This window comes from Vigna umbellata, chromosome 6 (genome assembly GCF_029865625.1).
Source record: "Vigna umbellata cultivar VRB3 chromosome 6, Vumbellata_1.0, whole genome shotgun sequence".
Classification (NCBI taxonomy): domain Eukaryota; kingdom Viridiplantae; phylum Streptophyta; class Magnoliopsida; order Fabales; family Fabaceae; genus Vigna; species Vigna umbellata.
In genome coordinates this window covers 19,566,103-19,573,682 of record NC_142170.1, presented here as the reverse complement: position 1 = coordinate 19,573,682, position 7,580 = coordinate 19,566,103, and the positions used below count along the sequence as shown (strand labels likewise).

The window sequence follows — 7,580 nt, the reverse complement described above, 5'->3', positions numbered from 1 at the left end:
GCATCATCTGCAACATCATCTGCTCACGTATAACATCACACATTATACGATCATCGCATTCACTTGCACACACACAAACATGTATGAATAAGCTACCGGTAAAACAATCATAATAACATGATATAAACATACTGATTAAATCAATAATAATCAGACAACCCATACATAATCATAATAACAATAAGAGTCCTAGTCCTCTAACATAACAATTCAATTAAACGAATTACTCGATCCTCAATCCTCGATCCCTGATCATCATCATAGGTACACCACCAACATGATTATCCAAATCATAAATCTCACCGTGAGCATAACCAAACCATGAACTTTAACATGACAAGACTCAGTCACACTCTTGTACCTTACCTCACCGACTGTAGATGCTTCTACAATCCCATATGTAGCTTCCCCATACAGATACACTCGAGTCATCCTTCTTCTGGCTTCAGACTTGTTCCCCTATTCCCCTCACCAAAGAAGATTCAACACTCGAGTACCATTCTCTTTTCTACAACTATTTGCCAAAGAGAATGTCACCCTCTTTTCAACAACCAATGCCAAAGGGAATATCCCTCCCTTTTCAACAACCAATGCCAAAGAGAGTCACCACTCTCTTTTCAACAACCAATGCCAAAGAGAGTACCTATCCGCAGATAGAACCAGGATTTACTAGGTACAACAAGTAGACCTCATCTTCCACTCTCATTCTCATCTAACACATACCAAGGTACATACCAATACTCACATATGCTCCAATCTCATCCACAAGTCAAACCTAACCTTAAACAGAACCCATAAACTCATTCTCTTATTCTCATCACGTTCTATAACTTCTCCAAAATAGAGCTACTGATGCAAGACTTTTTTCTCCCAAATTGAACCTTTGGTTGACAATCCGAACCGTCAAAATGAAGAACCATATGTCTGGAACCCACTGTCCAAAACTCAGCTTGATCCAACGGTGAACGACTTCGCCGCGATGAAAACACCAGTGCAGGTTTTGTGATATTCGGAAATACTTTCCTCTTTTCGTTTAGGCTGTTTCTCCCAACGTAAACATCAAATTGAAGATCCAAACGGTCAAAATGAAGAACCATATGTCTAGAACCCACTGTCCAAAAGTCAGCCCGATCCAACGATGAGCGACTTCGCAACGACGAAAACACCAGTGCAGGTTTTGTGATATGCGGGAATGACTTCTTTTCTTTCCTTTAACCCAATACTTACAACATATATTTGCATGGAAACCCCCATAAATCATAACTTTATTCTCCCTTAACATCAAACCCTTTGTTGAGATAACCTAACAACCATACATACATTCATAGGAAAAACCCAACACGAATATTACATAAACCCTATGCCCATGCATACATAAACCCTTGCCCAACAAGAGCAACATACAACCATAATCATAATCATATAAACTTATATCAATAAGGATTATTAACCAAATAACCAAGAACACATATATTATACAACAATTAACCAACAAAGTAAGCTTCCCATACCTTGGCCAATCTTAGGGTTTGATCTAACTTCAAAAATACAACGAGTCCTCCCTTGCACTAGGTTTTCTGCAGCTCTTCCTCTTCTCTCCTAGAAATGTCTCTTCTCTCCCTTAACTTTCAAATTTTCGCTTTTGTATTTTAGGGTAGCAATATGCAGCCCCCTTTTACTCCTCTCCTATTTTTTATCTTTTTCTATTATATTTCTATCTTTTTAATTAAAATAATATTTCTCATTTAATCTATAAAACCACCAAGACTTCCTTTCTTATTTTATTTTATCTAATATTTAAAATATCAACAACCACCAAATATCTGAAAGATTCACATAATCTTTGTATTTTGTTTTAGATTTTATTTTTATTCCTTTTCTTTCTACACCCCCTTAACTTAATGTCCACACCACTTAATGAGGGTATAAGACTTTTTTACCCTTGGGCCTCAAAATACAAATTAAACCCAAAAGTTTACTTTAACTCTCTTTCTTTCTAAAATTTGGCTTGATAAGTCCAAAAAAGTAGTAAATTTTCATATGAAATTTTGGCACTTATGTTTTAATTTGTGTACATTTGTATCAATTCGCCCCAATCTAAGAAAGATGAAATGTAATCATATGTTTCCGAGTTGTTGATTAAAAGGAAATCATTTGATCCCTATTTTGTATATGTTCTAGGTAAATTAAGAGAGAAGAGAAAAGAGAGAAGAGCAAATTCTGCAACAATTCGCCCAAGCTAAAATGATCTTGCTTAAGCAAGATTCGTCCAGGAAGCCATTACTTTATAAGTCATTCTCGCTTCAGCGAGAATAATTTAGCTTAAGCGAGAATGACCTATCTTCTCCAAGAAGTTTCTTCTCGCTTAAGCGATAATCATCTAGCTTAAGCGAGAATTCGCGCAATATATATACTCATGAGTCAGAAAGAAAGAAGAACGGAGAGAGCGGCGGAGAAAAATCACAGAGTTATCAAAAGGGTTGTTCTTCTACTTTAGATGTAGGATCTTCTTCTTCATCTCTTAGAATGCTAATGGCCACCATGAGTGGCTGATCTTTTCTCTTGGGATTGAATGTAATCGATTCGAACTCAAGTGTAATCTGGTGATATTTTTCTATAACATTTCTGTTTTATTCAATATTGGTATTTTTGTTCAGCTCTTAGTGCTTGATTCTATCTGATCAATAGTTTCATGAATGTGGGTTTTAGTTTTGACTAGAAAGTATTTCTAAAATCTCATCTGAACAAGAATACTTGATATCCTGTGATGCTAGTGATAGATTTCGATTTATCAATTGCTTATAACACTTGAATATAATGCTGGACAATTTGTTGGATGTGTGAGGAATCAATATTCAAGGAACTAATCTTATGAATTTTATACGCGAGGAATCGGTATAAATGACTTTTGTGTGTTGCATCAATATTGGTAATTGCAGTTGCTATATGTTTATATTCATTCAGATTGCAGACGAGTCAGATAGATGAATTCAATCCCAGCTTCTCATATTAAACTTTCTTTAACTTATCTGCTATTAATATTTTACTTTTACGCAACGTAGTATAAATTATCAAAATCCATTATTAATCAGGTTGAATACCCTTGTATATATGTTGTTTGACATAAATTTATCTATTTAATTGAAGTTGTTCCTCGTGGGATCGACACTCTTACTTAAAAATCATTATACTACAGTTGACTATTGGTGCGCTTCCCAAAAGATTCAACAAGTATTTTTTGCGCCGCTGCCGGGGAATGATTTTCTTTTGAATTTTTAAAGTTATCTCATCCAGCTTTGTGAATATTTCTTTTTATTTATTTAGTTTATTTAGTTTTCTCTTTTGTACTAATCCGTGCTTGATCTGTTTTGATTTATGTTCTTAAGAGGTCATGTTTCTAAAGATCAATTAGCATTTGACCTAGAGATAGAAAAAAATAGCTCGAAGAAGTAGAGGAAAACATAAGAAGAAGCAAGAAAAAACAAAGGAAGCATCTTCCAATACTTCCATCACACATCAGGAAACAAAAAACATGGCGGAAGAAGGACCAACCCCACTTAGAAGAACACTGGGAGACTATGCTATGCAACAAGGGCCAAGATATTTTTCTAGCATAGTAATACCGCCCACCACCAAAACATTGGAGATGAAGCTAGCTTTCCTTAGCCTAATCAGTTCTCATCAATTCACTGGAATGGATAATGAAGATCCATATATTCATCTTTCTACGTTCTATGAACTGATAGGAACTATGGGATTTGAAGAAAGGGATCTTGATAATGTTTTTATGTGTTTGTTTCCTTTTTCTTTGACAGAAAAAGCAAAGGAATGACTTAAATCACATCCAAACCAGAGTCTGAACAAGTGGAGTGATCTAGAAGATAAATTCTTGAATAGATTCTTTCCACCTTCTCGTACATTAAGGCAAAAGCTGAGATTTCTACTTTTAGACAAGGACCAGATGAGCCATTCTGTGAAGCTTGGGAGTGATTTAATTCTTTATTGAGGAGATGCCCAAATCATGGGTTTGAAGATATTGCTCAACTAAATATTTTCTGCAATGGTCTGAGGCCAGACACAAAAATGATATTAGATGCAGCAGCTGGAGGAACAATGATGTTTGTAGATGCAGAGCAAGCAATAAGAATCATCGAGGCACTAGCATCTACAGACTATCAAGCTCAACATAATAGACAAACAGTTCAATAGAAAGGAATGCTTGATCTTAGTACTACATATGCAATTTTAGCTCAGAATAAAATTTTGACTCAGTAGATGGAAGCATTAACCAAACAGATGGCTAATCTACCTGAGCAATTAAAAGCAATACAATCTTCTCCTACTCAACAACCCATGAGATGTAACTTCTGTGGAGGTGACCATCTCAATGGTTATTGTTCATATAAAAGTTGCCCACAAGAAGGAGAAGTTTAATATGTGAGTAATCAAGGAAGCACAAGTAATTTCTCTAACAATGATAACTTTTCACAAGGGTGGAGAAACAATCAAAGTTAGAATTTTGGATGGAAACAAGATGTTGATCCTTCAAATAGACAACCTCCTTATCAGCATCAACAACAAAATCCATCTATGTATGAAAGAATAACCAAATTGGAGGATACTCTAGAAAAGTTCATGCAAGCTTCTATGACCAATCAGAAAAATACAAAAGCTTCAATCAGAAATCTTGAAACACAGGTTGGACAGTTGGCTAAACAACTATCAGATCAACATGCAGGTCATTTTTCAGCCAACACCCAAACTAATCCCAAGGAACATTGTAAATCAATTACTACCAGGAGTGGTAAAATTGTGGGAAGAGGGATGAAAGAAAATCTAGTTGTGGAGGAGGAAGTTTTGGAGAAAAAAGAAAATAAGAAAGAGAAAAATGAGTGTGAAGGAGAGGAAGAGAAAAATAAAAGTGAGTATGTGAATAAAAGAGTAGAAAAAGAAGAAATAAAGAGAAAAAGAGGGAGAAAGGTGAGAACACAAATACCGCTGTTGAAGAACCTACCTTACCCTCAAAACCCGTCCAAAAGGGATAAGGAAAGGCAGTTTGCAAGGTTCATGGATATTTTCAACCGATTGCATATTAATATTCCATTTGTGGAAGCTAAGGAGCAGATGCCAACCTATGCAAAATTTATGAAAAAGCTTCTGACAAAGAAAAGAAGATTTTTTGAAGAAACAATGGAGCTTGAAGCAGGCTGCAGTGCTATAATCCAAAAATCATTACCTCAGAAGTCCAAGGACCCTGAAAGTTTCACCATTCTAGTCACAATCAGGACATTGCCAGTAGGTAAAGCATTACTTGACTTGGGTGCCAGTATAAATTTGATGCCTTTGTCCATGCTAAAAAGAATAGGAGATTTGGAAGTAAGGCCTACACGGATGACATTATAGTTAGCTGACAGATCCATGAAATATCTCTATGGTGTGGTAGAGGATGTCTTGGTTAAAGTTGATAAATTCATGTTCCCAATTGACTTTGTGGTGATGGATATTGAGGAAGATGTTGAAGTTCCTCTAATACTGCGAAGACCTTTTATGAAGACTGCTAAGGTCATTATTGATGTTGATGGTGGCAAACTAAAGGTCAGAGTGTAGGATGATGAAGTCAACTTTAATGTTTTTGAAGCAATCCAGCACCCTAAAGACAAACAACAATGTTTCAAAAATGGATGTGGTTGATGAAATTTGTTTGTCAGCCAGGAAACAATTGACAAAAGCAAGTCTATTGAAGAAAGATTTAATTGGTGTTTGTGATGAGTTGGAAAAAGAAGATGAGAAGAAAGTTGATGAATATTTGATACACTTGAATTCAGCAAAAGCAATTGCATCAAATGAAATACAATATGAGAAATTGCAGTAAGAAAAGAAAACTGAAAGTCAAAAGCTGGATGACGCACTGTGGGCATATAGAACTGCTTATAAGTCCCCTACTGGTTTATCCCTATTTCAGCTGGTATATGGTAAGTCATGTCACTTACCAGTCGAGTTGGAGCACAAGAAATTATGGGTCTTGAAATTTTTAAATTTGGATTCAAAGGCAGCAAGAGAGAAAAGAAGATTACAACTGCAGGAATTTGAAGAAATGAGATTCGATGCTTATGAATCCTCTAAGCTCTACAAGGAAAGGATGAAAGCTTATCATGACAAGAAAATTTTCAAGAGAGAATTCTACCCAAGCCAATTAGTTTTATGGTTCAATTCCAGGTTAAGGTTATTTCTTGGAAAACTCAAATCAAAATGCTCAGGACCGTTTCTTGTAAAGGTTGTCAAACCTTATGGAGCTATTGAGTTAGAGGATCTTGAAACCAAAAGAAGCTAGTTTTTAAATGGGCAAAGATTGAAGCCCTACTTTGGTGGTGAGGTTGATAGACTTGCCACAATCATCCAATTGGACAAAACATAATGATATAGGCATCAGGCTCATGACGTTAAACAAGCGCTTTCTGGGAGGCAACCCAGTGTTTAATTATGTTCTCGCATTTGAATTTTATCTTGTGTGTTTATTGTGTTTGTGTATATATATTATGTGTTTGTATGCAAAAGGGTAAGTTTTAACATTTAAATGTCTCAATAGGGCAAACCATGCATGCCTAAGTGCTTTTTGTTCCAAAATGTTTGTGTCATGCTTGATAATAAGTTTTGGTGCCAAAATTGAGTTCATTGAATGTTAAAAATTGCCTTGTTTTGGCCAAATTGTGAAATTTGAGTTTGGGAGTTTGATTTTGCATTTGATGATGTGAAACTTCTGGAAATGATAGATAATTGGTTGAGGAATAGATTGATATGTGTCTCTGGATTAATTAGATTGAATTCATCATGAATTAGGTGAGTAAAAGTTGAAATTTTTTCAAAAGTGGCAAAAACTGTATTATTTTCGCCTAGGCTAAACCTTCTCGCTTGGGCGAGATATGCAGAAAATTGAAACACAAGTTTTGCTGATATTTTCGCTTAAGCTAAAAATGTCCTGTATCTAAGGTTAAGCCACTGGAGCTTTTTCGCTTGAGCAAAACTTGCTTTGTCTGGGCGAGATTCAAGCTAAAACTTAGAGTGCCACTGGAACAATTTCGCTTAAGCTCAAAATAAGTCGCCTGGGCGAGAATTGAAAATCACATTCCAGTGCTCATGGTAGCAATTTCGCTTAAGCTAAAAAGCAGTCGCCTGGGCGAGAATTAGGCTAAAACTTAGGGTGTCCATTGGAACATTTTCGCTTATTTGAAACCATGCTCGCTTGGACGAAAATGTCTTGCAAATGAGGTTGAGCCAGTGGAACTGTTTCGCTTAGGCGAAACTTGGGTCGCTGGGGCGAAACTTTTTAAAATTGTTGCCTATCAATCTAGCTTAAGCGAAAAAATTTTAGCTTAAGCGAGAATACATGACCCTGTATTAAAACTCAGACATGGAAGAGCTGGTTCATAACCTCCTTCTCTCCAAAACCATGCTTTCTCTCCTAAAAATATAGGGCACGAGTTCTTGGTCCAGTGGCACACAATTAACTCACCAATCCCTTCCTCCCTTTGCTAAATTCCCTTGAAGGTAAGTTCTACTTCACTATCTTCCATTTTCAAAGA

The 7,580-nt window shown here is 36.0% G+C and overlaps 1 non-coding gene and 1 pseudogene across 1 annotated transcript; one reads left to right on the top strand and one right to left on the bottom strand.

The window, feature by feature from the left end:
* Positions 1 to 3,550: 3,550 nt before the first annotated feature.
* LOC148196916 (uncharacterized) lies at positions 3,551 to 6,415 on the top strand (annotated as a pseudogene).
* Positions 3,923 to 4,028, bottom strand: LOC124819857 (small nucleolar RNA R71). Its single transcript, XR_007027289.1, has one exon. It is a non-coding gene; the product is annotated as a small nucleolar RNA R71 (small nucleolar RNA).
* Positions 6,416 to 7,580: the final 1,165 nt, after the last annotated feature.